This window comes from Thunnus thynnus, chromosome 1 (assembly GCF_963924715.1).
Source record: "Thunnus thynnus chromosome 1, fThuThy2.1, whole genome shotgun sequence".
NCBI lineage: Eukaryota > Metazoa > Chordata > Actinopteri > Scombriformes > Scombridae > Thunnus > Thunnus thynnus.
The window spans coordinates 14,835,974-14,849,314 of NC_089517.1; the positions used below are offsets into that span (position 1 = coordinate 14,835,974).

The window sequence follows — 13,341 nt, forward strand, 5'->3', positions numbered from 1 at the left end:
TAGAAACACGTCAGTGAGTCACACCACTGCACTGAGTGACATGTTCCTTCACCCCAAAAAGTATGGGCACGTTAGTTTGTTTGGATCCAAAGACTAATAACAGCGACCACGTTTTCAGTTTCCAGAGAGTAGCTCTGTGTAAGGCAGACGCCACTGCACATGCGAGGGAGTGCGGCTCTGTTTACATTGTTTCTCTAGCTTATAGTTGTATAGTCACAACATCTTACTTTATACTAAAGTTATTTACAATGTACAATGTAGTACATAGTCATAAGGTTGTGATATGTAGCACAACAACCTAACCAAGCACTTTAAACGGAACTGCGTTCCTGTGTATGCACAGTGGCGTCTGCATTACACGGAACGACTCTCTGGAGACTGAAAATGTGATCCCTGTTATTAATCTTTTGAGCCATTTCTAGACAAACTTACATGCCCATACTCTTTGTTGTGAAGAAGCATGTCACTCAATGCAACAATGTATCTCGTGTCATGAGTTTTTAATAGTATTTGGACAACAATGGAGGTCTATGACAAAGAGGAATCAGGCTTTGGATATACACACAATACTTAGTGTGATCAATTCTTGAGTAGATCTTAAGTAGATTAATTCATTGTTGGTTTGATTAGATTTGTTGACAATAAAGGAAAATATAGAAAATTGCCATCCTTACCCTTTAAAACTTCAGTGAATCTAGTGCTAACTAATTGGAAAGTCACATCTGTTGATGAACTGAGTGGGGTTTTCTTTCAAAACCTGTTATAGATAAGCCTTACACATCCTCAATACATCTCACTCCCTACCTCATTGTGGTCTGAATTTCAATGAAGTACGTGTGTGCGTGTGTAAACCAAAAGAGGAGGTGCAAAGACCCATGAGCACTGTATGAAGATCAATCATACTTAGTTGTTTACACTGCAAGCCTTCTAAATCTAAATCTCCATAATAGATCTTTGTTGTGGTTTGAGTTTGGATGGTGAGGTCAGCTGTTAATTGGCTGCTGGTAATTACAGATGCATCTTAAGCTTGCTGACATTGTCCATGGGGCTTTGGAGACCTGCCTTGTAACTAATGCACCACAGAGATTACTGCAATATACAGAGCTTTACGCAACTTTCGTTCATACATACTGAAGCAGCAATTAACTCCTGATTGTAAGTCTAACCTGTCTCACACCTTGTCATTCAGCCATTTTGGGCATCACATGTTAGGTATGTAATTTATTTAGTTTTTTTTTTTTTGTTTTTTTTTTTACAAATTTAAGATCCAATCACTCCATCGTTATCCTACCTCTCTTCATTCAAAGGTTTAAGCTCAGAATCCCTTCAACTCTTCCATCCTTTGCCAGTAGCCATGAGGGTGTTTTTTTCCCCTCTGTGGGGCTGCTACCCAGAGAGGAGAGGCAGCACAGGGACAATAGCAGCCACCCAATTAAAGCTGTGTTGGCCTCGCAATTCCTCAAGGTATTGCCATGTGACAGTTTAATTAACCAAGCCCCTTATCTTAATTTAGCAGGATCAAAAAGTAACAAACTGAGGTTATCGGAGAAAAACACTCCCATTCGCCATCCTCACATACTCCCCAAGACACACACATATACACGCATTCTCTCTCTCTCAATCTCTGTCAGCATGAGAAAGCTATGGTACAGTGCCACACATGTAAAAGAGATGTTTAATGAAATTCATACAGCTAGCTCACTGTGGCTGGAATGTGGAGACATCAATGCAGATACTGTACCACAAAACACTATTTATAGTGCAAATGCTTAAGCGCATCTTTAATACAGCTGTAGGGGTCAGCCTAATGACAATCTTTTTATGCTGCCACAGTGTGTGCAAGTATGTCCATGAGTTTGTGTACATGTGACTGGGTGCAGGCGTGTCGTAGCAGGGTGTGTGTTTATGTTGACAGGTTTCGTTTTTGAATTTAAACTGGTGTCTCAGTGGCAGCAGGGAGCCGGGCACCATGCTACTTAAGTCATCTCCCATGGAGCTTGCCTGCTGTCCCACCCCTCTTCATCCATCCATCCACCCATGAGCTCTTCCATCTCATCATTTGATCATTTATCACCTTGTTGCCATATTTCTTCCTTCCTTCATTGTAGCTCTTTTCAATTTTTCATTCTTACAATCCATCTATTTGTGTTTTCAAACACATTAGCCCCATTTCTGTACATTCTCTTTCATATTTTATGTTTTTCTTCTTTTCTGACATCCCTGATCATCACATCCACTGTCACTGCATAAACCAAATACCCTCTCTTTGTTTTAGTATTTCCTATTCTTCAAATACTCCATTATCTATAGCACTGCAGGCTGTGGATGAAAGGACATTACTAGTTATGGTTGAACAGAGAAGAAGTCCTGATGCCTTGGATAGGCCAGGCCCATTTATCTCTCTGGTTCCTGATGCAGTGTAACATGGGGAAACAATGCCCCAGGGCACCACAAATATTCATTCACATCAGCTAAGGAAACAGCCTGGACAAAAGGCCCTTCACTTGTATCTTACTGATTCAGTGGAAGCTGTGCTGAATTCACTGTCAAGAGAAATTTCACCAGGCATATCGTTTCCATATAAGCAAAGTTGAACAATTTCCCTAGCTTGCAACTGCCAGCACAGAATTGATCAAACGATCTGTCTTAGTAATTAATAACATTACTGCATTCAATATGGCATAACTGAGCACAATATAAGTCAAACCATGACATACTTCAACTCAAATCTCATAATAATAATAATCACAATACTAACAGTTCACTTACAGGTGTCACTTTTCAGCCTTGGTTTTTATGTTGTACATGGGGAGCAAAGATATAATTTGTACCTAGTGTTTGCAGATACTATAATGGTATACAGCTACTGAGTTATACAACATATGAGAAGTACATTATGCCAACCAGGGATTCATTAAATGAAATGTGCATGGTGAGATCAGAGACAAAGTCGTGTAAAAATGATCCATGCCACCCCATGATTTCAACTCCTACAATATTGTTACCAGCTGATGAGAGAATCAACTCCTCTAATTGTGTGCTGCATACTACATGTGTGAATTTGTCACATCTAATACATCACTGTGGAAAAGTGCAAGTCTTCTCTCTCCATTTGTCTTTTTATTATGAAGTATAATGTTGTAGGTGCATGATCTGATTTTTAGATATATAGCTTAGGTTAACCCTCATCCCATTAAGAATACAATGCACCCAGCGTGTAAAGGGATGGTGAATTCTAGTTGTGGTGCTCCATGAAGAACATTTGACTGTAAACAAGAAAATTTAAAAAAATAGTAGAAATGTACAATAAGCTATATAAATAAGTACATTTCACATAGACTTAATCTTAATTTCAGCTCCTGAACTTTAAAACTAAACACTTAATTGTAACATGTGGTTATGTGCAGTTATAACATGAACATTTTGCTTATTACTGTCTTTGATTCGAAAGACTAGTTTGTTGTGCAACTACCTACTTTTTTTTGTTACGATTAATCAACTCATCTTTTAGCACAAATAAAGACAAATGAGTCAATTCTGAGTAAATGGAGAATCGTGCAACCCAGTGATGTTTTACACATGCTGACTTACTCTCTATTCATTTGACTGTATAATTACTTGAAGTGGAGTAAATCAAGTAGATTTATGTATCTGTGTAATCTTTGCCATTTTTGCATCCTACAAGCAGTGAATGTGTCATATTTTACTTGATATGCTGCTTTAACTATCATTAAAATTTAAACTAATAACACTTTCAGGTATAAATCAGTGAGAGCTGAAAGGAATGAGAATGACAATGTACGGTATATGATTGAAAAATGATAGGGAGGAAGTAAACAAGGCTATCAAAGCATATGTAAAAGAGTGTGGTTAATGTCTCGAATTACACTCGAAACTCACACACATGCACGCACACACACAAATGCCCGGCTGTCCGTGGACAGAGGACAGATGGCCGTGGAGTGGCTCTGGTCCAGGAAGTGACGATGTTCTGTATCATTATAATCTGCTCCGTAGTATCCTCCCTACTGCTGTGCTGGACAACATGTTTCACCCACTGAGAGCAGATACTGGAACAGCTCTTCTGCTGCTCTGTCACAAATACTCTTAGAGAGGTGCTGTGACAACAAACTAACTCGTATTGTTAGTGCTCCTTAGAAAGCTGGAAGTAAAAGGTCATTTGGCAGCCAACACCAAGGATATTTCACAATCATTTCCTTAATGTAGCAAAGAAACATACACAAGGGCAATGTAAATTCACAGCAGCAGTATGCTCTGAAACACATCCACTCAGCCCTTTACAAATCAGTCTTGGATTGCTCACAGGAGTTATTTCTGTCAGTCTGTGTAACTAACTGACACAGACACAAGCACGAGGGTGCAAAGCACTGATTTTGATTCACTGTTCAGCCTGTTTATTATTTTCAGCAAAAGCTCACCCATAAGCTGAAACCTGTAAAACAACATCTTCACTCTCTGCACTAGAGCTTCTATATTTAAGTATCGCAGCATCAATAGTCGTGATAACATCCTAATTGTGTGTGCTGTAATCACAAATTGAACTAAGCTATTCAGTGAGAGGTTAAAGCCTGAAAAAAAAAATCCACGCTGCATTGCCATGGGCCCCAGCCACACAATGTTAATTAATTTCATTTATAGCATCTACAAGGTTGTTGTTCATGTGATTACAAAGGGAACAACTGGGAGCAGAAACATGTCTGTCGTGATGATGGTGCTGATAAATGCATTGGATTTTCTTTTGTGTTGCTGCTTTGAGGGAATATGTCTAATGTCTATTCGGTAGAACAAGTTTGGCAGGTTTTTTTTTTTTTTCTTTTGTTTTTTTGCAGTTAACTCACACCAGTGTGAAAACATACACTCTGGATGACAATGTAGGCTACTAGTGTGTTTACAGCAAGCAAGTCTGTGTGCATGTATCAACTGTAAACATGAAATATGCAAACTAATCAAACCGCCTAGCCTCACTTTCTGAGCTCTATAACACACAAATGATGCATTAAAACAAACAGATTCAAATTCATCTGCAGGTGAGGTTTATGACAAAAACTGTGACAGAGGGCATTGAAGGAAGTTGAAAAATACCTATACTAAAGAAAATAATAAAGATATCACAGAGGACTTGACAGTGGATGAAACTTTAACAATATGGTTGAAGAGTGATTAACTTTAAATCGCCATGACACTGAACTAATCCTCATACTCAGTCCTACGTTTTTAATGGGCCTTGAATAACATTTCCACAGCATTTAATGGCTTTGTGTGTTTTTTCAATGTCTAATATGAGTGAGCACACACTTGGATTAATACCCTGTAATGTTCTCATTACAGAGCGGTGTGAGGAGACAGGGTTGGGCAGCTGTGAGCATTTAGGGGCAGCAGCCTTTACTGGAAGGTGCAGAGGAAAGCACTCTCAATGGGATTTAACACCATTTTTTTAGATGAGAAGTCCAATCATGCTATGATGAGAGGTTGTAATGGTGCTTAGAGTGAAATAAGACATATTTTTACTCATTGCTTCCATAAACATGCCATAATTATTCACTGCGGCTACCAGGGTGAAAGGATAATGTCAGAGATTTATAGCCCAAGTGGTAAGACTCTGAGATATTCATCAATCCTCTCCAACACTGTGGTGCCACAGTGCTTGAGATAGGCTTCACTGGCTGAATGCGGATCAGGGGGTGAGCCGCCATGCAGGCGGGCTGAGGTTTAGAGGTGGAAATCACACCCCACAGCCAGTCCAGCCCAATATCACACACACTCAGCACAAGAGGAAGGACACAAGAATGGACATTACCCTTCATGAACCACAATCATAACAATGGAATTTAATAAAACTTCGTGTATTAAAGAAAATAGACTAATCCCTTTAAATCTTCCATAATGAGAGAGAAGAAATCCTAAGACTGTGATATTTCCCCTCCCTTCACCCCACAAGATTTTAGGCTTTCCACAGGATTCCACGAGCTTAGCCGCAAATCGCCTCACTGCTGTGCGATACCGCCCTTTCCTCTAAGAATGGGGTGAACACACGATGGCACATGTGTATGCACACAAATACACACACACACATACACACACACACACAAATCTTATTTGACTTTGAGTGATGCATCCTGGAGAAGTCCAGATTGCTGATGGTTCTCATTTTCCCCACCAGGAAAGTAGCTGGTGATGTTGCCATGAATCAGGCTATCAGCCCAGCCAGGGACAGGCCATGGAGAGCTGAGAAGATGAGGAGCAGCAAAAGATGAAAGGCTCAGAGACAAATCCTCTCTGTCCGATGGCTCGCACAAACAGTGAGAAGAAACATGAGCATCTGGCTGCTGTTTTCAGATGTTGCTTGTTTTTCTAATCTACTGCCTGAGGCCATGCTACAGACTTTTAGAGAGATTCCTCAAGGTATTCTGAGATTAAAACATGACAGATACTTCATAAAGGGAAACTAAAATTTATCTTTATTTTCAAATACATGATTGCTGATGAAAAGAGCTAACAAGCAGCCAGTGAAATGGTAAGGTAAGTAAGAGGGGGCTCTGTAACACATCAATTCCTGCTCATGCTGCTTTGAAAGAGTTGACTGGAATGACGCACGTACATGTCTGCACTGGAACAATGGGTGTAAACACACTCTGATGGCCTCAATTAATCATGTTTAAACAGACAGATGTGATAGTATCACATGAAACCATGACTCCCCCATATGCTACCTGTTTAGAGTAATGTTTGCAAACTGACTAATTACAATGCTCTCAAATGAAGCTTCACTCTCAGCAGATGTTTGTCCATTAACCTGCAGAACAATTACTTTAACATTGTGTGAAGAATCGCACATTAACAATGCCCTCTCTACACCCTATTGGAAGCTTCACAGAAACTTTATTGTACCAACTTGCTAATAGGAGGTGTAAGAGGAAAAATGGCAGTTGTAATTTTAGCTTTGAAAAATGTCTTGCTGTGCTGATTAATGGAATAAAAGATTACATTTTCTATTCATTTTTCATTCATAAGTGTAAATCAATGAGAAATGATTGTTCTGTATTTGTTGTTGTCACCGATGATATATACATTTACTAAGGACTAGGGGTTATTTACACAATACTGCAATAAAGCCTCTTGATCACATGGCCAAAGGGAGGGAAAGGTGTGAATGCCATATATTATAAAAATCAAATATGTTGTATATGAATATTACAAGTAAGAGGGGGCTATTAATGGTAATGAGCAATGACATTTTTGTTTTCTAGTATCAATGATCTGGCACTTTTAAGACCCTCAAAGCTGCAATAACTGATGTTTTTTTTCTGTTTTTTGTTTTCATCTGAAGAATAAATGTCTAAATGTCAGTTGTACACAGGACATTGTTGAATCACATTGTGGCTATGCCGTGGCTCCATCACATTTCCACTTTGGATCCAATGCCCACTGGAAGTGTTTCAGAAGAAGTGCATCTTCAAGCAGCCTGTCTTTCACCAGCCAGATTTTGGGTTGCTTTGTTCATTTGTTTTTGGCCTTCAGTCCTGCTCTGTCTAACTTGCGTGTTTCTCTCTCCCTCTCTTGCTCTCTCTCTCTTGCTTCAACTAGAAACTTCACATCATAGATATTGGTTTACCTCTAAAAGGGAACCCCCATACCATGGCTGAATGACAGTTTTAAAACAAAGAAAGATATAAATTAATTTATAATTTAAAGAGACAAATGACAAAAATATTACAGAATCTTTCATGCACCAAAATTAATTTATTGAGAGGTGGGTGCATATTTTTTTATTTAAAGCTATGATTGGTCTTCCATAATAAAAGCACTTGATATTTCATACTGAAAACTTTTAGGGGAAGGGAAAATATAAATATTCCCAATTTACATACGCATGCATTATAAATTGCAACCATAACTGTAATGAATTTTAATTGTACATGAGTGCACTATTTGTAACAAAATGAAAACATGTCAATATTTAACTCCTAACAGACCAAGTGTGCCACATTTTGAATACAAATTAAGAAGCATTCAAATTAGAGATGTAATGCGCATTTACCAACCCCATGAAAAACCTGTCTGCATTTATCTGTCCATGAAATATGAATGATGTTGAATGGAATGCCCTTTTCCATCAGTCAGATAAAGGTTTATTGAAGGCCAGAGTGAGCAGGATAGAGGTTGCTATGGCTACAAGTGTAAAAAGGGCATCTGATCTGACTAGTCAATTAATCTTGGAATTGCATTGCATTTTTTATCAAAGGTTCACTCATTATTCAAAATTAATTGCTGCAAATAAAAGGAAAAAGGAAAGACTGACTGTGGGGGCTTAAGACACTTTGGAAAAGTACAGTAATGATAGAGTCTTAAGATTAAGACTGCCACAAGGGAAGATGGGTGAATATTTAAAATGGATTAAAGTCTGAATATTTAGTTTGTTTGGTCTCTGTGTGGATTGGTAGAGAAGACCTATTATTCAACAAAAAAACACACAGAGACTTAATTTTCCCAGGATTTAAGAGATTATTAAATTTAAAGTCATAACCTCTTCTCTCTTTTCTGAGACATAATTAAGAATCAAAAACCCATTACATAAAATTGTTTTAAAATCTATATTGTGGTCATTGTTTTAGAATAGAATAGATTTACTGTTTGTCATTGCAGTACAACGAAACTGAGTGGCAATCCTGACGGTGCATTCACAAACACACACACACACATACACACAAACATATGTATGTACACAGAGTATGTTGCTGTAATCTATAAAACAATACGATAAAAAAAGAAAAATTATAAGCAGCTGAGATATTGCACTTCAGGATATTGCACATTTCTTGAAGTTGCCCTGTATACAAGTAGTGCAGTTAGGAATATATACACACAAAAAGTGCAGTTGTAATGTAGACATCTGTGCAGTGTTCTCTAAATGTGACTGTAAATACTGTAGTGCTGATAGTCACACAGGTCCCAGACAGTCAGTGTCAGTGTTTGGCAGTGTTCAATTCTCATATGCCTCTGGGGTACAAGCTGCTCATAAGTCTGTGTGTCTGTGATTTGATGGACCTGGAGCGTCTACCAGAGGGCAGCGGGTCAAACAGATGATGTCCAGGGTGGGATGGGTCTTTCAGTATGTTGGCTGCTCGACAGAGGCAGCAAGAGCTGAATAAGTCCTCCAAAGAGAGCAGTGAGGACCTCATGGTGACCTCATGGTGACCAATGGCTAAACTTACCAGTGTCACTCAAATCTGTTGGGTAGCTGTTAGCCATGCCAGTGGCTTGGCTCTATGGCAATGTCAGTCCACCATTTCTACCTAGACTGAAATGTCAACAACTACTGGATGGATTACCAGGACACAAACTTTCATGGTCCCCAGAAGATTAATCCTACTGACTTTGATGATCTCTTGACTTTACCACTAGTGCCACAATGGGGTTGACATCTGTGGTTCAGAATTAAATATCTTGACAACTACTGGATGGATTGCCATGACATTTACTGCATATTCATGGTCAATGATTATTCATTCATGAATTTACTGATCCTGACTTTTCCTCTTGCACCACCAGTGGGTCAAAGTTTTCACACACAGTGAAATATCTCAAATTCTACTCCATGGATTGGCACAAACGTTTCGACAGACATCCCATGATTCCCGGATGGGGTATTCTATAGACTTTGGTTGTCCCCTAATTTTTCCGCTGGTGCCACCATGAGGTTCACATTTTTGGGTTTTACTGAAATATCTCAACAACTAATTGATGGATTGCTGTGGCATTTGGTACAGACAGTCACGGTCCTCTGAAGATGACTTGTAATAACTTTGATCCCCTGAATGTCATCTGGCGCCATAATCAGGTCAAAATTTCAGTTTGACCAATCATTTGGTCTATGATTGAATTCTTGATTAAATTCTTCAAAACTAATGACACTTCCATCAGCCTTAACTGTACTTCATGTTTAATACTAATGAGCAAATGTTAGCATGGTAACACGTTAAGCTAAGATGGTGAGCATGGTAAACATTATTATCCTGTAAACATCAACATGCTACCATCGTCACTGTGAGCATGTTTGCATGATGACGTTAGCATAACTCAAAGCATCACAGTGCCCAGGTACAGCCTCACAGAGCATGGCTGTAGGCTCTTAATCTTTTTAAGACATTCTCCTAACCCTAAAAGAGATATAAACAGATAATGTGCTTAAAGAACATCTCTTTAAAATCACACATTTGATATGAATAAACTACACATGCATGCAAGTTCAAAGAACTCACTGGCATCCTTAGCACCATAAATTACAAACACCTACAGAGAAAGCTAGCGTCATATAAATATAGGGTTTGGTGACTAAGAAGTACATATAGTGCCAACATCATCATTTATTTGTTTACAGTACATACAGTATGTCTGTGTGTGCCTTCACATCAATGGGTGTGTATGTGCCAAGAGTTTGCGTGTGTGAAAGCAATTGACAAAGCATGACATTTCCCTTATTTAAGCTATTCACAAGCTGAGGGATGATGTGGGGGTAGGGATTTATATCACTCTGCCACAAATAACAGGGAAAAGTCAATTTCATCGCCTTCTACTGCGCTGTCATAGGAACACATCTCATGCTGTCTCTCCTCACTGTATCCACGCTGTCCTTGTAGTATTACATCCTCCTCCCACCACCCCCCTCCTCTGTCCCACTCATGCCTCCCTTTAAAACAGGGCAGGAGGCGGTTTGATTATCAAACTCCTATCGCAGCTAATTAGGATAGGTCAGCTGGTACAGTCAAACAGTATCCGTCCGTCAACGCTCCTCATCCTCCTCTTCCATCATGCCTCTCTCTCCATTTCCTCGAACAGCCCTATCAGTGGGTAACATCTTCCTACACTACTGCTGCCTGTCTGTTCGTGATAGCGACTATGGCAGTCATCTCCACAGAGGCGAGCGATGCGCTGCCAGCCACTCCGCCGGAGCCAGACAAGCCCATATCAACGTCTGCTGCAGGCGCGTTGGAGCATCAATTAATCGCCGATTAAAACTGGCAAAAAATGCATTTGATATACTTAAGCTTAATTAATACATTGCTACTAATTTTGCAAGGCTAATTAATCAATTTGAGACTGGTCCCTGGTGTGGAGATGTCCAGATTATGATGTCTTGAAGGAAACTGTACTGAACATCACAAAAGAAGATGAATTAGAAGCGTGGAAATAAGAAGTTGTATGTTTGTTCAACCAGTGCCTATCACCGGAGGTGAGCATAACTGGTGAAATTGAGGGGAAAAAGAATAATAGGAAAGAGAAAAGCCCAAAGATGATGGAGAAATTGGAAACAAAAAAGAGACTCACTCAAGGCCACAACCTGACTATAAAGGCTAAGAACTGAAACGGGGTTGGGGATTGATTGGGACTTGAACTACATGCTTTGCGCACTTGTAGTTCTGTTTATACTGAGCCAGTGAATGAGGCCGCAGTGTCCTGGCAGGCAAGCAGAGAGAGCTACACAAGAGTAATTGGGAGGGTTATGCTTGGAGAGGAACAGAGGACTTAAGATGGGATGAGAGAGGGAAAGGGGGAGGGGGGGGCGGAGGGGGGGTAGAGAGAGACCTATGAAGTAGATGTTAAGTGCTGAGATGTGAAGAAAATAAGCATGCAGGAAAATGACCCTAGGGACAGTGACCAATGAAAAGCTTTCTTTTCCTTTTTTTTCCCTCATCCGATAATAGACATACCTGTGTGCTTGTGTACATGTTTGTGTGTGCACAGGGAGCTTAATTTAAACCACAGTGATAGTGATATCTGAATACAGAGCAGCACATTACATCATATTCCCTTTGATAGTTCATGTTTCAGTTTCCTCTATTCACTATATTTTTTACTATGTCTCATTAATTAGCCATAAATCATGTATTATATTATTATATAATTATATCATGTTATATTATATTATATATTACTATAATATATTACCTATACATGAGCGGGTCTGCTTGAAAAAATAGCAGATGGGACTACTCTGGAGCTTAACAGGCGCAAGGTGACCATCTTGTGATTCATCTTAAACAGCAGGAGGACATAAAACATAAAGGCAGACCTTTTGGAACGTTGTAGTTGTCGTAAAGGCAGAATATCACACCATTAAATTGTTTTCTCTTGTAAATATTAACTCAAAGTGAAGCATAATTCCTCAACATTCAACTTGTATCTTAATAAAAACATAAACACTGCCAGAGTGATGTTTACCACCCCTCTCTCCTCATCACTGCTCTTCCACCATGCCTTGGCCTCCTGCCCCTACCCTCCCCCACAGATAATCTAAGCCCTCATGTTATTGGCTAAACACAGCCAGTTGCAGCCAGTTAACTGTCTAATCTCACATCAATCGATTTCCCCAAACAAGGAGAAGTGGAGAAGTGGAACGAAAGTCGCGGAGCGGGGGTGAAAACACAGTAGAGGGTGAGAATAAATGGGAGGGCAGCTATGAGTATGAAGCAGGCGAAGGCAGGTTACAGCCTCTCACTGAGTTTTCAGTGCCAAAGGGCCGGTGAATGAGTGTGTCTGTTGGTGTATGGGTGTGACAATCTCTTGTTCAAGACCATCAAAAGGATACTAATTGAAGACACACAGACAGTTGGACAGACAGGCTGTGGTTGGCGCTAGCATGCAGTAGCCGCACACATCCACTAACAGTATTGCACTGGGACAAGTTTTACTAACTGACTACACTAGCACTGTCCAACACACTAAGCCTCCTTTATCATGTGTGTTTTCTGTATAAATGTGATTCTTTCAGTTCCCTCATGGACAATTAAATGGGAACATTTTCAAAATGAGAAACATATGGAGCTTTTTAATTGGCCAATTTCTCTTGCCTACGTGTGTGGCTTTTTTCATTCTAAAAACCAATGAAAAGGAAAAAAATGCTATCTAGTCAGACATGCATATTGCAGAACAGAGTGTTGCACAAATTGTCATTGTCCTTCCACAAGGAGTAAAACAGCCCTTCTGTTCCCTGGATTGATAGCACCATTACAGAGAATCCATGTTCAGTATACACCACTGTACTTCTGGATCCAGTCAGTAAGATACATACTTTATGGTGTAGAGACTTTAGTGAATTTCTGTGGGAATATCTGTATTGCCAAGCAGGTAATGGCCTACACTGAGGTACATGACTAGTTGAAGCTACAGTGAGCATTTACCATACCTCCTATGCCATTAATTCTCTCTATACCTACGTATAATCTTGGCTTTCTTGCCTCCCCTGACCTTGCACTAATCATGCGAGGTGGCTGGGGTAAGGAGGACTGAAACAACTCATATCTGGGGAGTTATTGTTCTACA

At 39.7% G+C, this 13,341-nt stretch overlaps 1 protein-coding gene across 4 annotated transcripts in view; it reads right to left on the bottom strand.

The window, feature by feature from the left end:
• The window catches only part of pcdh17 (protocadherin 17), a 60,702-nt gene that overhangs the window by 19,350 nt on the left and 28,011 nt on the right, over positions 1 to 13,341 (bottom strand). The gene's annotated exons all lie outside the window — the stretch shown is intronic.